General features: G+C 46.6%; 1 long non-coding RNA gene across 1 annotated transcript in view; it reads left to right on the top strand.

Annotated features, from left to right (window-relative positions):
- The window catches only part of LOC138657583 (uncharacterized), a 116,393-nt gene that overhangs the window by 71,323 nt on the left and 26,346 nt on the right, over positions 1-18,724 (top strand). The gene's annotated exons all lie outside the window — the stretch shown is intronic.

Raw genomic sequence — 18,724 nt, 5'->3', positions numbered from 1 at the left:
GGTTGAATCCTAGACAGGCTCGATGGTCGCTGTTTTTCTCCCTTTTTGATTTTGTGGTTTCGTACTTTCCGGGCTCTAAGAATGTGAAGGCTGATGCCCTGTCAAGGAGTTTTGTGCCTGACTCTCCGGGTGTTCCTGAGCCGGCGGGTATTCTCAAAGAGGGGGTAATTTTGTCTGCCATCTCCCCTGATTTGTGGCGCGTGCTGCAGAAGTTTCAGGCTGATAGACCTGACTGTTGTCCAGCGGAGAAACTGTTTGTCCCTGATAGATGGACTAGTAGAGTTATCTCTGAGGTTCATTGTTCGGTGTTGGCGGGTCATCCTGGAATCTTTGGTACTAGAGATTTGGTGGCTAGATCCTTTTGGTGGCCTTCTTTGTCACGGGATGTGCGTTCTTTTGTGCAGGCCTGTGGGACTTGTGCTCGGGCTAAGTCCTGCTGTTCTCGTGCCAGTGGGTTGCTTTTGCCCTTGCCGGTCCCGAAGAGGCCCTGGACGCATATTTCCATGGATTTTATTTCAGATCTCCCTGTCTCTCAAAGGATGTCGGTCATTTGGGTGGTTTGTGATCGCTTCTCTAAGATGGTCCATTTGGTACCCTTGTCTAAATTGCCTTCCTCCTCTGATTTGGTGCCATTGTTTTTCCAGCATGTGGTTCGTTTGCATGACATTCCGGAGAACATCGTCTCGGACAGAGGTTCCCAGTTTGTTTCGAGGTTTTGGCGGTCCTTTTGTGCTAAGATGGGCATTGATTTGTCTTTTTCTTCGGCTTTCCATCCTCAGACAAATGGCCAAACTGAACGAACTAATCAGACTTTGGAAACATATCTGAGATGCTTTGTTTCTGCTGATCAGGATGATTGGGTGTCCTTCTTGCCTTTGGCTGAGTTCGCCCTTAATAATCGGGCCAGCTCGGCTACTTTGGTTTCGCCTTTTTTCTGTAATTCTGGTTTCCATCCTCGTTTCTCTTCAGGGCAGGTTGAGCCTTCGGACTGTCCTGGTGTGGATACGGTGGTGGACAGGTTGCAGCAGATTTGGACTCATGTGGTGGACAATTTGACATTGTCCCAGGAGAAGGCTCAATGTTTCGCTAACCGCCGGCGCTGTGTTGGTCCCCGACTTCGTGTTGGGGATTTGGTTTGGTTGTCATCTCGTCATGTTCCTATGAAGGTTTCCTCTCCTAAGTTTAAGCCTCGTTTCATTGGTCCATATAAGATTTCTGAAGTTCTCAATCCTGTGTCATTTCGTTTGGCCCTTCCAGCTTCTTTTGCCATCCATAATGTGTTCCATAGGTCGTTATTGCGGAGATACGTGGTGCCTATGGTTCCCTCCGTTGATCCTCCTGCCCCGGTGTTGGTCGAGGGGGAGTTGGAGTATGTGGTGGAGAAGATTTTGGATTCTCGTATTTCAAGACGGAAACTCCAGTACCTGGTCAAGTGGAAGGGTTATGGTCAGGAAGATAATTCCTGGGTTTTTGCCTCTGATGTTCATGCTGCCGATCTAGTTCGTGCCTTTCATTTGGCTCGTCCTTATCGGCCTGGGGGCTCTGGTGAGGGTTCGGTGACCCCTCCCCAAGGGGGGGGGGGTACTGTTGTGAATTCTGTTATCGAACTCCCTCCTGTGGTTATGAATGGTACTTCGGCGAGTTCTGTCCATGGACTCCCTCTGGTGGCTGTGAGTGGAGCTGCTGCTTCTGAGGTTCCTTCCACAGGTGACGTGGTTTATTCTTTGGCTGGCTGCTCTATTTAACTCCACTCAGATCGTTACTCCATGCCAGCTGTCAATGTTCTTGTACTGGTTCAGTTCCCTCTTGGATCTTTCTGGTGACCTGTCTACTCCAGCAGAAGCTAAGTCCCTGCTAGTTAATTATTTGTTCATTGTTTCCTTGTCCAGCTGGCTATCATGATTTAGCCTTGCTAGCTGGAAGCTCTGGGATGCAGAGTGGCACCTCCACACCGTGAGTCGGTGTGGAGGTCTTTTTGCACACTCTGCGTGGTCTTTTTGTAGTGTTTTGGGCTGACCGCAAAGATACCTTTCCTATCCTCAGTCTGTTTAGTAAGTCTGGCCTCCCTTTGCTGAAACCTGTTTAATTTCTGTGTTTGTGACTTTCATCTTAACTCACAGTCAACATATGTGGGGGGCTGCCTTTTCCTTTGGGGAATTTCTCTGAGGCAAGGTAGGCTTTATTTTCTATCTTTAGGGCTAGTTAGCTCTTAGGCTGTGAAGAGGCGTGTAGGTCGTGTTAGGTACGCTCCACGGCTATTTCTAGTTGTGTGGTAGGATTAGGGGTTGCGGTCAGTAGAGCTCCCACTTCCCAGAGCTTGTCCTGTGTGAGTTAAACCATCAGGTCGTTCTGTGTGCTCCTAACCACCAGGTCCATAACACCGTGTCCCTGGGACGTCCGTGTAAAAGGGAAAGGTCTTTAAAGGGATAAAGTTTGTATTCGTGACGCCACCTGTGGTATTCGGTCAGGGTGACCGACGCTGCTTTAAGGGGTCCGCTGGGGTGATGTTATGGCAGCTAGATGGTATACCTTCCCACAGCTGAAGTATATCCCCAGGGTTTCCCAGTGTGTAGATGGTGGATGGTGAGAGTTGCGGAGAAGAATGAGGACATAAGGCTGCAGTCTCTTTACCTTTACTGAAGACTTCAGCATCCACAGTCCAGGGCACCAGACCACAGGGCAGGCAGAGTACGGCCAGTTTGGAAGCAAGTCCAGAGTCCCCTTGTCCAGGTGGAAATAAAAACCTTCCTCTAGCGCTGCGGTGTTGTAGTACCTTACTGCTAAGCTTCTCATAAGGTCCTAACAACTGTTGTAGATGTTCTGCCTTTCTCTGTCCCCCGGATAGCACAAACCCATATGACTGGTGGCTTGAGGCAGTTTATAGGGACTCTATCATGCCCCAGCTTCTAAGGGGTGCCACCGTGCCTCCTGGGTGTAGGGCGGACAGGTAACGTGAAATTAGCTGTCCTGCTGGTCTCTGGAGCAAAGCATAAATGTCCTTACTCCCTCGGTGTTCTGGCTACCAGGATTCTGCACCTCAGGAGGAGGCAGCCTGTGCAGATCTGGTCCCCTTCTGGTATCGTCTCCTTTTCCTTCCTTTCCTTACATGCTCGCTGCACTACAATTCTGCCTTTGATGTCACTTCCTAGGAGCTGCAGCTCTGAGGGCATGCACAGCTCCGTGTCCTTTCTCCTTCGTTCACTCACGATCCCACTCCTGTCAGGGACCAACTAAGCCGAGCTCAGCCAGCAACTAACTAACTTTCCCTACAGGCGACCAGTTTTACCTAAAGTATATGGGGAGTGACCTAATAAATTGGAGCAGAAGTTCCCCCTGGTGGCCTGAAGTTTGAAATGTGTTGCATGTTTGTAATACCTGGCTGCAGTTATCCTTCTTTGCCTCCAAACATAGCATCACTCTCCTCGAGAGGAAAGCAATACCACTGCGACGACTAGGACCTGGGGCGCCGCAGAGGCATACTGTATATAGGGTGCTGTGGAGACATTATACTGTGTATAGGGTGCTATGGAGGACATCATACTGTGTATAATGTGCTGTGGAGACATCATACTGTGTATAGGGTGCTATGGTGACATCATACTGTGTATAGGGTGCTGTGGAGGACATCATACTGTGCATAGGGTGCTATGGAGGACATTATACTGTGTAAAGGGTGCTGTGGAGACATCATACTGTATATAAGGTGCTGTGGAGACATTATACTGTGTATAGGGTGCTGTGGATACAACATACTGTGTATAAGATGCTGTTGAGGACATCATACTGTGTATGGGGAGCTGTGGAGGACATCATACTGTGTATAGGGTGCTGTGGAGACATCATACTGTGTATGGGGAGCTGTGGAGACATCATACTGTTTATAGGGTGCTGTGGAGACATCATACTGTGTATAGGATGCTGTGGAGACATCATACTGTGTATAGGGTGCTGTGGAGACATCATACTGTGTATAGGGTGCTGTGGAGACATCATACTGTGTATAGGGTGCTGTGGAGACATCATACTGTGTATAGGGTGCTGTGGAGACATCATACTGTCTGTGTATAAGGTGCTGTGGAGACATCATACTGTGTATAAGGTGCTGTGGAGACATCATACTGTGTATAGGGTGCTGTGGAGACATCATACTGTGTATAAGGTGCTGTTGAGACATCATACTGTGTATAGGGTGCTGTGGAGACATCATACTGTGTATAGGGTGCTGTGGAGACATCATACTGTGTATAGGGTGCTGTGGAGACATCATACTGTGTATAAGGTGCTGTGGAGACATCATACTGTGTATAAGGTGCTGTGGAGATATCATACTGTGTATAGGGTGCTGTGGAGACATCATACTGTGTATAGGGTGCTGTGGAGACATCATACTGTGTATAAGGTGCTGTGGAGACATCATACTGTGTATAAGGTGCTGTGGAGACATCATACTGTGTATAGGGTGCTGTGGAGACATCATACTGTGTATAGGGTGCTGTGGAGACATCATACTGTGTATAAGGTGCTGTGGAGACATCATACTGTGTATGGGGTGCTGTGGAGACATCATACTGTGTATAAGGTGCTGTGGAGACATCATACTGTATATAGGGTGCTGTGGAGACATCATACTGTGTATAGGGTGCTGTGGAGACATCATACTGTATATAGGGTGCTGTGGAGACATCATACTGTGTATAAGGTGCTGTGGAGACATCATACTGTGTATGGGGTGCTGTGGAGACATCATACTGTGTATAGGGTGCTGTGGAGACATCATACTGTATATAGGGTGCTGTGGAGACATCATACTGTATATAGGGTGCTGTGGAGACATCATACTGTGTATAAGGTGCTGTGGAGACATCATACTGTGTATGGGGTGCTGTGGAGACATCATACTGTGTATAGGGTGCTGTGGAGACATCATACTGTGTATAAGGTGCTGTGGAGACATCATACTGCATATAGGGTGCTGTGGAGACATCATACTGTGTATAGGGTGCTGTGGAGACATCATACTGTGTATATGGTGCTGTGGAGACATCATACTGTGTATAGGATGCTGTGGAGACATCATACTGTGTATAAGGTGCTGTGGAGACATCATACTGTGTATAGGGTGCTGTGGAGACATCATACTGTGTATGGGGAGCTGTGGAGACATCATACTGTGTATAAGGTGCTGTGGAGACATCATACTGTGTATAAGGTGCTGTGGAGACATCATACTGTGTATAAGGTGCTGTGGAGACATCATACTGTGTATAGGGTGCTGTGGAGACATCATACTGTGTATAGGGTGCTGTGGAGACATCATACTGTGTATGGGGTGCTGTGGAGACATCATACTGTGTATAAGGTGCTGTGGAGACATCATACTGTGTATATGGTGCTGTGGAGACATCATACTGTGTATAAGGTGCTGTGGAGACATCATACTGTGTATGGGGTGCTGTGGAGACATCATACTGTGTATAAGGTGCTGTGGAGACATCATACTGTGTATAGGGTGCTGTGGAGACATCATACTGTATATAGGGTGCTGTGGAGACATCATACTGTATATAGGGTGCTGTGAAGACATCATACTGTATATAGGGTGCTGTGGAGACATCATACTGTGTATAAGGTGCTGTGGAGACATCATACTGTGTATAAGGTGCTGTGGAGACATCATACTGTGTATAGGGTGCTGTGGAGACATCATACTGTGTATAGGGTGCTGTGGAGACATCATACTGTGTATAAGGTGCTGTGGAGACATCATACTGTGTATGGGGTGCTGTGGAGACATCATACTGTGTATAAGGTGCTGTGGAGACATCATACTGTGTATAGGGTGCTGTGGAGACATCATACTGTGTATAGGGTGCTGTGGAGACATCATACTGTGTATAGGGTGCTGTGGAGACATCATACTGTATATAGGGTGCTGTGGAGACATCATACTGTGTATAAGGTGCTGTGGAGACATCATACTGTGTATAAGGTGCTGTGGAGACATCATACTGTGTATAAGGTGCTGTGGAGACATCATACTGTGTATAGGGTGCTGTGGAGACATCATACTGTGTATAGGGTGCTATGGTGACATGATACTGTGTATAGGGTGCTGTGGAGGACATCATACTGTGCATAGGGTGCTATGGAGGACATTATACTGTGTAAAGGGTGCTGTGGAGACATCATACTGTGTATAAGGTGCTGTGGAGACATCATACTGTGTATAGGGTGCTGTGGAGTCATCATACTGTGTATATGGTGCTGTGGAGACATCATACTGTGTATAAGGTGCTGTGGAGACATCATACTGAGTATGGGGTGCTGTGGAGACATCATACTGTGTATAAGGTGCTGTGGAGACATCATACTGTGTATAGGGTGCTGTGGAGACATCATACTGTGTATAGGGTGCTGTGGAGACATCATACTGTGTATAGGGTGCTGTGGAGACATCATACTGTATATAGGGTGCTGTGGAGACATCATACTGTGTATAAGGTGCTGTGGAGACATCATACTGTGTATAAGGTGCTGTGGAGACATCATACTGTGTATAAGGTGCTGTGGAGACATCATACTGTGTATAGGGTGCTATGGTGACATCATACTGTGTATAGGGTGCTGTGGAGGACATCATACTGTGCATAGGGTGCTATGGAGGACATTATACTGTGTAAAGGGTGCTGTGGAGACATCATACTGTATATAAGGTGCTGTGGAGACATTATACTGTGTATAAGATGCTGTTGAGGACATCATACTGTGTATGGGGAGCTGTGGAGACATCATACTGTGTATAGGGTGCTGTGGAGACATCATACTGTGTATGGGGAGCTGTGGAGACATCATACTGTTTATAGGGTGCTGTGGAGACATCATACTGTGTATAGGGTGCTGTGGAGACATCATACTGTGTATGGGGTGCTGTGGAGACATCATACTGTTTATAGGGTGCTGTGGAGACATCATACTGTGTATAAGGTGCTGTGGAGACATCATACTGTGTATAAGGTGCTGTGGAGACATCATACTGTGTATGGGGAGCTGTGGAGACATCATACTGTTTATAGGGTGCTGTGGAGACATCATACTGTGTATAGGGTGCTGTGGAGACATCATACTGTGTATAGGGTGCTGTGGAGACATCATACTGTGTATAGGGTGCTGTGGAAACATCATACTGTGTATAGGGTGCTGTGGAGACATCATACTGTGTATAGGGTGCTGTGGAGACATCATACTGTGTATAGGGTGCTGTGGAGACATCATACTGTGTATAAGGTGCTGTGGAGACATCATACTGTGTATAAGGTGCTGTGGAGACATCATACTGTATATAGGGTGCTGTGGAGACATCATACTGTGTATAGGGTGCTGTGGAGACATCATACTGTGTATAGGGTGCTGTGGAGACATCATACTGTGTATAAGGTGCTGTGGAGACATCATACTGTGTATAAGGTGCTGTGGAGACATCATACTGTATATAGGGTGCTGTGGAGACATCATACTGTGTATAGGGTGCTGTGGAGACATCATACTGTGTATAGGGTGCTGTGGAGACATCATACTGTGTATAGGGTGCTGTGGAGACATCAAACTGTGTATAAGGTGCTGTGGAGACATCATACTGTTTATGGGGTGCTGTGGAGACATCATACTGTGTATAAGGTGCTGTGGAGACATCATACTGTGTATAGGGTGCTGTGGAGACATCATACTGTATATAGGGTGCTGTGGAGACATCATACTGTGTATAAGGTGCTGTGGAGACATCATACTGTGTATGGGGTGCTGTGGAGACATCATACTGTGTATAAGGTGCTGTGGAGACATCATACTGTGTATAAGGTGCTGTGGAGACATCATACTGTGTATATGGTGCTGTGGAGACATCATACTGTGTATAAGGTGCTGTGGAGACATCATACTGTGTATATGGTGCTGTGGAGACATCATACTGTGTATAAGGTGCTGTGGAGACATCATACTGTGTATAAGGTGCTGTGGAGACATTATACTGTGTATAAGGTGCTGTGGAGACATCATACTGTGTATATGGTGCTGTGGAGACATCATACTGTGTATAAGGTGCTGTGGAGACATCATACTGTGTATATGGTGCTGTGGAGACATCATACTGTGTATAAGGTGCTGTGGAGACATCATACTGTGTATAAGGTGCTGTGGAGACATTATACTGTGTATAAGGAGCTGTGGAGACATCATACTGTGTATAGGGTGCTGTGGAGTCATCATACTGTGTATAGGGTGCTGTGGAGACATCATACTGTGTATAAGGTGCTGTGGAGACATCATACTGTGTATAAGGTGCTGTGGAGACATCATACTGTGTATAGGGTGCTGTGGAGACATCATACTGTGTATAGGGTGCTGTGGAGACATCATACTGTGTATAAGGTGCTGTGGAGACATCATACTGTGTATAGGGTGCTATGGTGACATCATACGTTGTATAGGGTGCTGTGGAGACATCATACTGTGTATAGGGTGCTGTGGAGACATCATACTGTGTATAAGGTGCTGTGGAGACATCATACTGTGTATAAGGTGCTGTGGAGACATCATACTGTGTATAGGGTGCTATGGTGACATCATACGTTGTATAGGGTGCTGTGGAGACATCATACTGTGTATAAGGTGCTGTGGAGACATCATACTGTGTATAGGGTGCTATGGTGACATCATACGGTGTATAGGGTGCTGTGGAGACATCATACTGTGTATAGGGTGCTATGGTGACATCATACGGTGTATAGGGTGCTGTGGAGACATCATACTGTGTATAGGGTGCTATGGTGACATCATACGGTGTATAGGGTGCTGTGGAGACATCATACTGTTTTATAGGGTGCTGTGGAGACATTATACTGTGTATAGGGTGCTGTGGAGACATCATACGGTGTATAAGGTGCTGTGGAGACATCATACTGTGTATAAGGTGCTGTGGAGACATCATACTGTGTATAGGGTGCTGTGGAGACATCATACGGTGTATAAGGTGCTGTGGAGACATCATACTGTGTATAAGGTGCTGTGGAGACATCATACTGTGTATAGGGTGCTGTGGAGACATCATACGGTGTATAGGGTGCTGTGGAGTCATCATACTGTGTATAGGGTGCTGTGGAGACATCATACGGTGTATAGGGTGCTGTGGAGACATCATACGGTGTATAAGGTGCTGTGGAGACATCATACTGTGTATAAGGTGCTGTGGAGACATCATACTGTGTATAAGGTGCTGTGGAGTCATCATACTGTGTATAGGGTGCTGTGGAGACATCATACGGTGTATAGGGTGCTGTGGAGACATCATACGGTGTATACGGTGCTGTGGAGACATCATACTGTTTTATAGGGTGCTGTGGAGACATCATACTGTGTATAGGGTGCTGTGGAGACATCATACGGTGTATAAGGTGCTGTGGAGACATCATACTGTGTATAAGGTGCTGTGGAGACATCATACTGTGTATAGGGTGCTGTGGAGACATCATACGGTGTATAGGGTGCTGTGGAGACATCATACGGTGTATACGGTGCTGTGGAGACATCATACTGTTTTATAGGGTGCTGTGGAGACATCATACTGTGTATAGGGAGCTGTGGAGACATCATACGGTGTATAGGGTGCTGTGGAGACATCATACTGTGTATAGGGTGCTGTGGAGACATCATACGGTGTATACGGTGCTGTGGAGACATCATACTGTGTATAGGGTGCTGTGGAGACATCATACTGTGTATAGGGTGCTGTGGAGACATCATACTGTATATAGGGTGCTGTGGAGACATCATACTGTGTATAAGGTGCTGTGGAGACATCATACTGTGTATGGGGTGCTGTGGAGACATCATACTGTGTATAAGGTGCTGTGGAGACATCATACTGTGTATAAGGTGCTGTGGAGACATCATACTGTGTATATGGTGCTGTGGAGACATCATACTGTGTATAAGGTGCTGTGGAGACATCATACTGTGTATATGGTGCTGTGGAGACATCATACTGTGTATAAGGTGCTGTGGAGACATCATACTGTGTATAAGGTGCTGTGGAGACATTATACTGTGTATAAGGTGCTGTGGAGACATCATACTGTGTATACGGTGCTGTGGAGACATCATACTGTGTATAAGGTGCTGTGGAGACATCATACTGTGTATATGGTGCTGTGGAGACATCATACTGTGTATAAGGTGCTGTGGAGACATCATACTGTGTATAAGGTGCTGTGGAGACATTATACTGTGTATAAGGAGCTGTGGAGACATCATACTGTGTATAGGGTGCTGTGGAGTCATCATACTGTGTATAGGGTGCTGTGGAGACATCATACTGTGTATAGGGTGCTGTGGAGACATCATACTGTGTATAAGGTGCTGTGGAGACATCATACTGTGTATAGGGTGCTATGGTGACATCATACGTTGTATAGGGTGCTGTGGAGACATCATACTGTGTATAGGGTGCTGTGGAGACATCATACTGTGTATAAGGTGCTGTGGAGACATCATACTGTGTATAAGGTGCTGTGGAGACATCATACTGTGTATAGGGTGCTGTGGAGACATCATACTGTGTATAAGGTGCTGTGGAGACATCATACTGTGTATAGGGTGCTATGGTGACATCATACGTTGTATAGGGTGCTGTGGAGACATCATACTGTGTATAAGGTGCTGTGGAGACATCATACGGTGTATAGGGTGCTGTGGAGACATCATACGGTGTATAAGGTGCTGTGGAGACATCATACTGTGTATAAGGTGCTGTGGAGACATCATACTGTGTATAAGGTGCTGTGGAGTCATCATACTGTGTATAGGGTGCTGTGGAGACATCATACGGTGTATAGGGTGCTGTGGAGACATCATACGGTGTATACGGTGCTGTGGAGACATCATACTGTTTTATAGGGTGCTGTGGAGACATCATACTGTGTATAGGGTGCTGTGGAGACATCATACGGTGTATAAGGTGCTGTGGAGACATCATACTGTGTATAAGGTGCTGTGGAGACATCATACTGTGTATAGGGTGCTGTGGAGACATCATACGGTGTATAGGGTGCTGTGGAGACATCATACGGTGTATACGGTGCTGTGGAGACATCATACTGTTTTATAGGGTGCTGTGGAGACATCATACTGTGTATAGGGAGCTGTGGAGACATCATACGGTGTATAGGGTGCTGTGGAGACATCATACTGTGTATAGGGTGCTGTGGAGACATCATACGGTGTATACGGTGCTGTGGAGACATCATACTGTGTATAGGGTGCTGTGGAGACATCATACTGTGTATAGGGTGCTGTGGAGACATCATACTGTATATAGGGTGCTGTGGAGACATCATACTGTGTATAAGGTGCTGTGGAGACATCATACTGTGTATGGGGTGCTGTGGAGACATCATACTGTGTATAAGGTGCTGTGGAGACATCATACTGTGTATAAGGTGCTGTGGAGACATCATACTGTGTATATGGTGCTGTGGAGACATCATACTGTGTATAAGGTGCTGTGGAGACATCATACTGTGTATATGGTGCTGTGGAGACATCATACTGTGTATAAGGTGCTGTGGAGACATCATACTGTGTATAAGGTGCTGTGGAGACATTATACTGTGTATAAGGTGCTGTGGAGACATCATACTGTGTATATGGTGCTGTGGAGACATCATACTGTGTATAAGGTGCTGTGGAGACATCATACTGTGTATATGGTGCTGTGGAGACATCATACTGTGTATAAGGTGCTGTGGAGACATCATACTGTGTATAAGGTGCTGTGGAGACATTATACTGTGTATAAGGAGCTGTGGAGACATCATACTGTGTATAGGGTGCTGTGGAGACATCATACTGTGTATAGGGTGCTGTGGAGACATCATACTGTGTATAGGGTGCTGTGGAGACATCATACTGTGTATAGGGTGCTGTGGAGACATCATACTGTGTATAAGGTGCTGTGGAGACATCATACTGTGTATAGGGTGCTATGGTGACATCATACGTTGTATAGGGTGCTGTGGAGACATCATACTGTGTATAGGGTGCTGTGGAGACATCATACTGTGTATAAGGTGCTGTGGAGACATCATACTGTGTATAAGGTGCTGTGGAGACATCATACTGTGTATAGGGTGCTGTGGAGACATCATACTGTGTATAAGGTGCTGTGGAGACATCATACTGTGTATAGGGTGCTATGGTGACATCATACGTTGTATAGGGTGCTGTGGAGACATCATACTGTGTATAAGGTGCTGTGGAGACATCATACTGTGTATAGGGTGCTATGGTGACATCATACGGTGTATAGGGTGCTATGGTGACATCATACGGTGTATAGGGTGCTGTGGAGACATCATACTGTGTATAGGGTGCTATGGTGACATCATACGGTGTATAGGGTGCTGTGGAGACATCATACTGTTTTATAGGGTGCTGTGGAGACATCATACTGTGTATAGGGTGCTGTGGAGACATCATACGGTGTATAAGGTGCTGTGGAGACATCATACTGTGTATAAGGTGCTGTGGAGACATCATACTGTGTATAGGGTGCTGTGGAGACATCATACGGTGTATAGGGTGCTGTGGAGTCATCATACTGTGTATAGGGTGCTGTGGAGACATCATACGGTGTATAGGGTGCTGTGGAGACATCATACGGTGTATAAGGTGCTGTGGAGACATCATACTGTGTATAAGGTGCTGTGGAGACATCATACTGTGTATAAGGTGCTGTGGAGTCATCATACTGTGTATAGGGTGCTGTGGAGACATCATACGGTGTATAGGGTGCTGTGGAGACATCATACGGTGTATACGGTGCTGTGGAGACATCATACTGTTTTATAGGGTGCTGTGGAGACATCATACTGTGTATAGGGTGCTGTGGAGACATCATACGGTGTATAAGGTGCTGTGGAGACATCATACTGTGTATAAGGTGCTGTGGAGACATCATACTGTGTATAGGGTGCTGTGGAGACATCATACGGTGTATAGGGTGCTGTGGAGACATCATACGGTGTATAAGGTGCTGTGGAGACATCATACTGTGTATAAGGTGCTGTGGAGACATCATACTGTGTATAAGGTGCTGTGGAGTCATCATACTGTGTATAGGGTGCTGTGGAGACATCATACGGTGTATAGGGTGCTGTGGAGACATCATACGGTGTATACGGTGCTGTGGAGACATCATACTGTTTTATAGGGTGCTGTGGAGACATCATACTGTGTATAGGGTGCTGTGGAGACATCATACGGTGTATAAGGTGCTGTGGAGACATCATACTGTGTATAAGGTGCTGTGGAGACATCATACTGTGTATAGGGTGCTGTGGAGACATCATACGGTGTATAGGGTGCTGTGGAGACATCATACGGTGTATACGGTGCTGTGGAGACATCATACTGTTTTATAGGGTGCTGTGGAGACATCATACTGTGTATAGGGAGCTGTGGAGACATCATACGGTGTATAGGGTGCTGTGGAGACATCATACTGTGTATAGGGTGCTGTGGAGACATCATACGGTGTATACGGTGCTGTGGAGACATCATACTGTGTATAGGGTGCTGTGGAGACATCATACTGTGTATAGGGTGCTGTGGAGACATCATACTGTGTATGGGGTGCTGTGGAGACATCATACTGTGTATAGGGTGCTGTGGAGACATCATACTGTGTATGGGGTGCTGTGGAGACATCATACTGTGTATAGGGAGCTGAAGGGCCAACATATTGTATATAGGGGCTGTATCAGTGTCTGCAGAGGAGATCACTGATGGAAGCATTGCTGGGATTTGACATCTGGGCCGAGCCCTCAGGTCACCTCATTTCTCGGTCACGTACATTCCACATTGCTGCCGTAACTCCAGGAGAGCGAGGTACAGACAGATCCCGGGATTTAATGTAGCGAGGCCACATCTGTCTGCATCCTGTCCGCACATGTCGGCCATCGCTCAGGGAATCTCGGGAACCGCAAAGTGGAATGAAATGAGTGGGCACAACAAGGATCGAGAGCGTGACCCCAAAGTTATTGCCAACTCTCCATAAGGAAGGGCGGCATTGCAGCAATATATATGTCACATTGTGATGCTGGAAATATTTTATATGAACGCAGCCACAATTCTGCAAAAATCACTGCAACACGCAAAATGGCAGTGACTGTGAATAGACCACAACATACTGCAATGTACAATATCTAAATTAATACCGCCATATACTGCAATATAATAAATCGGACAATATCTAAAATAATACCACCATATACTGCAATATAATAAATCAGACAATATCTAAATTAATACCGCCATATACTGCAATTTAATAAATCGGACAAGATTTAAAATAATACTGTCATATACTGCAATATAATAAATTTTACACTATCTTAAATAATATCACCATATGCTGCAATATAAGAAATCACACAATATTGCCATATATCACAATATAGTAAGCCGTACAATATCTTAAATAATATCACCATAAAACGCAATATAATTAACCAATCAATATCTATAATAATATCGCCATACACCTCAATATAACTCATAGAATATCTAAAATAATACCACTATATACCGCAATTTATTGAATTGTACAATATCTAAAATAAAGTGCTCATATAATGCCAAGATAGGATACATTGACCATACAGCCCGACCACCACTGAGCAAGACCCAGAAGTAAAGGTGTTCAGTGCTCAGAGACACGGCCGAGGTGAGGAGGCCGAGCCCGACCACCACTGATCAAGACACAGAAGTATAGGGGGTTCACTGCTCACCGACACGGCCGAGGTGAGGAGGCCGAGCCCGACCACCACTGATCAAGACACAGAAGTACAGGGGGTTCACTGCTCACAGACACGGCCGAGGTGAGGAGGCCGAGCCCGACCACCACTGAGCAAGACACAGAAGTACAGGGGGTTCACTGCTCACAGACACGGCCGAGGTGAGGAGGCCGAGCCCGACCACCACTGAGCAAGACACAGAAGTACAAGGTGTTCATTGCTCACAGACACGGCCGAGGTGAGGAGGCCGAGCCCGACCACCACTGAGCAAGACCCAGAATTGAAGGTGTTCAGTGCTCAGAGACACAGCAGAGGTGAGGAGGCCGAGCCCGACCACCACTGAGCAAGACACAGAAGTACAAGGTGTTCATTGCTCACAGACACGGCCGAGGTGAGGAGGCCGAGCCCGACCACCACTGAGCAAGACACAGAAGTACAAGGTGTTCATTGCTCACAGACACGGCCGAGGTGAGGAGGCCGAGCCCGACCACCACTGAGCAAGATCCAGAATTGAAGGTGTTCAGTGCTCAGAGAGACAGCAGAGGTGAGGAGGCCGAGCCCGACCACCACTGTGCAAGACACAGAAGTACAAGGTGTTCAGTGCTCTGGGGCATGGTTACTATGTTATAATTCTGAGTATACAGCTCCTATGCAGAACTCAGGGCCGGCTCCAGGTTTTTGAGGGCCCCGGGCGAAAGAGTCTCAGTGGGCCCCCCCTTTAACACATACCCCGATTCATGATCGCATATAAACACAGCCATGTAGTATATAACACTGCCCACGTAGTATATAGCAGCCCACGTAGCATATAGCAGCCCACGTAGCATATAGCAGCCCACGTAGCATATAGCAGCGCAGCCCACGTAGTATATAGCAGCGCCACTCACTCATGCACTGGTAGGAATAGGAGCTCCTCCTGAATCTGCCTCATAACTTCAGCAGCACGGCAGCCAGCCAGGGGCGGAGATCAGAGCAGAGAACGTGCTCTCTCCCCCCACAAACAATGTCACGCTGACTGCCTTCTCTTAACCCCTATGTGTGCCTGCCTGGCTGCACTCACTGAGTGATAAGATGCTTGTGTCAGAGCTGGCACATAGGGGTTAAGAGAAGGCAGCCAGCAGTGACTTTATAGGCGGAGAGAGCATGTTATCTCCTGCTCTGCTCTCCCAGCTGTATCTATGACAGCATGAGTGGGCCCCCCTCTCTCCCCAGGGCCCCGGCATTTGCCCGCTGTGCCGGGTGCTGACGCCGGCCCTGGCAGAACTATGTGTGCGGCTACAATCCCGCCGGCCGTGCCCCTCTTGTTTCACTGCGTTGCATTATTGGGACCAATATTATTGTAGAATAGTTCTATACTGTATGATATATGAAAAGTGCACAAAGAAGGAGTGAAATCTTCCTGAACTCTCGTGTAACCCAATTCTGCTAATATTCTGATTCGGTCCTGACGATTACAAGCAGCGGGCGCGATGCCAGGCTGAGCCCTCCCCTCCCCCGCACGGCCCTGCACATAACAATGCCGGCTGGCAGCCTGCCCGGATTTCTGCTACCATGTTGCCATTAACCAGCATTTATCGTGTCACCGTGATACATGATAATGTCGGTAATGTTCATGTCACAAGTTTTCTATTAGGAATCTATAGCAGTGCACGAAATCTCCGCTTATGAGACACAGTGTATGGACCCTGCGCGGGCCAATAACTCATCGTAAGGTAGAGAAGATGCTGTACTGTAAGAAAAAAAATTCCCAAAACTTCAGGCCCCGAAGCGAACGCCGCAGCTCGGAGTAAAATCCAGTAGAAAATCTATTTCCATCAATGTTACAAAATGAATCTTACTAGAACAGGACGCCTGATCTGCTCTCGATTTCGGATCCTGATGGATTCATCCAAATCTGGGCCATTCAACCTTAGGACTAAGGCTGGTTTCACACTTGCGTTTTTATCTGCAGCGTTTGTACCGCAAAAAAATGCATGCATTTTTTTTCCTATGTTTAACATTAAAAACACATGCGTTTTTTTTATACGCGTTTGGTCGCGTTTTTGAACGCATGCGTTTTTTTGCTGCATGCGTTCTTTTGCAGAAATGCAACATGTAGTAATTTTCAGAGGCGTTTTTTTTACGCAAAAAAATGCATGCGTTCGTATGCGTTTTTTTGCGGGGAAAAATGCATTGGAGTCAATGGAAATGCATGCGTTTTTAAGCACATGCGTTTGGTTGCGTTAAAAACGCATGCGTTTTTATAGAAAAAAAACAGAAAACACACTGATATGCCACCCCCCACCATAAAGGTGATAAAGGGATCCTAACCCTAACCCTAAAGGGATCCTAACCCTAACCCTAAAGGGATACTAACCCTAACCGTACCCCTAACCCTAACCCTAGGGATCCTAATCCTAACCATAACCCTAACCCTAGGGATCCTAACACTAACCCTACCCCTAACCCTAACCCTAGGGATTCTAACCCTAAGGGTTAGGGTTAGGATCCCTTTAGGGTTAGGGGTAGGGTTAGGATCCCTAGGGTTAGGGTTAGAGGTAGGGTTAGGGTTAGGATCTCCACCCCTAACCCTAACCCTAGCTTTTTCTGTTCATAGTGGGATTTTTACTTGATTTTGATGATTGGCAGCTGTCACACACTTCTCATCATGCGTTTAAAAAACGCAAACGCATGAAAAAACGCATGTAAACGCGTCAAAACACCGCGTTTTTTTCCACCACATCCAAAAACGCATGCGTCTAAAAAACGCAGCGTTTGCACGCGTTTACATGCGTTTTTCCACCATGCGTTTTTTTTTTAAACGCATGCGTTTTAAAACGCAAGTGTTAAACCAGCCTAAGACGTGTGACCAGCGGCCCAGTGCTCTGAGGGGCCCTCTAGTGGAGGGCAGTATATTACAGGCTCCGGGGCACTGCTGTCAGCTTCTTCTTTATCCTTTTATTCCGGTTTTCAGCACTGTTTTGCACTTTATTTTTTATTTCTGTCGTAGAACAGAACAATCTGATACGTCTAAAGAAACAATGTAACACAACAGCAGACAATCGGATTGTACGGTTTCTTACGTAACCTTCTCACGGTTTCAGTTACTCCCTGTGCGGTTTGGAGAGGAAGTCTCTTGTACAGAAAATAGAGTCTACAGTGAATCAGGACACAGTGAAGCAGGATACAGTGAAGCAGGATGCAGTGAAGCAGGATACAGTGAAGCAGGATAGAGTGAAGCAGGATACAGTGAAGCAGGATACAGTGAATCAGAATGCAGTGAAGCAGGATACAGTGAAGCAGGATACAGTGAAGCAGGATACAGTGAAGCAGGATACAGTGAAGCAGGATGCAGTGAAGCAGGATACAGTGAAGCAGGATACAGTGAAGCAGGATACAGTGAAGCAGGATAGAGTGAAGCAGGATACAGTGAAGCAGGATACAGTGAAGCAGGATAGAGTGAAGCAGGATACAGTGAAGCAGGATACAGTGAAGCAGGATACAGTGGATCAGGACACAGTGAAGCAGGATGCAGTGAAGCAGGATACAGTGAAGCAGGATACAGTGAAGCAGGATACAGTGAAGCAGGATGCAGTGAAGCAGGATACAGTGGATCAGGACACAGTGAAGCAGGATACAGTGAAGCAGGATAGAGTGAAGCAGGATACAGTGAAGCAGGATACAGTGAAGCAGGATACAGTGAATCAGAATGCAGTGAAGCAGGATACAGTGAAGCAGGATGCAGTGAAGCAGGATACAGTGAAGCAGGATACAGTGAAGCAGGATGCAGTGAAGCAGGATACAGTGAAGCAGGATACAGTGAAGCAGGATACAGTGAAGCAGGATAGAGTGAAGCAGGATACAGTGAAGCAGGATACAGTGAAGCAGGATAGAGTGAA

Source organism: Ranitomeya imitator, chromosome 1, assembly GCF_032444005.1.
Source record: "Ranitomeya imitator isolate aRanImi1 chromosome 1, aRanImi1.pri, whole genome shotgun sequence".
NCBI lineage: Eukaryota > Metazoa > Chordata > Amphibia > Anura > Dendrobatidae > Ranitomeya > Ranitomeya imitator.
Note: the sequence above shows the minus strand (reverse complement) of the source record. Positions and strands in the feature narration are given on the sequence as shown.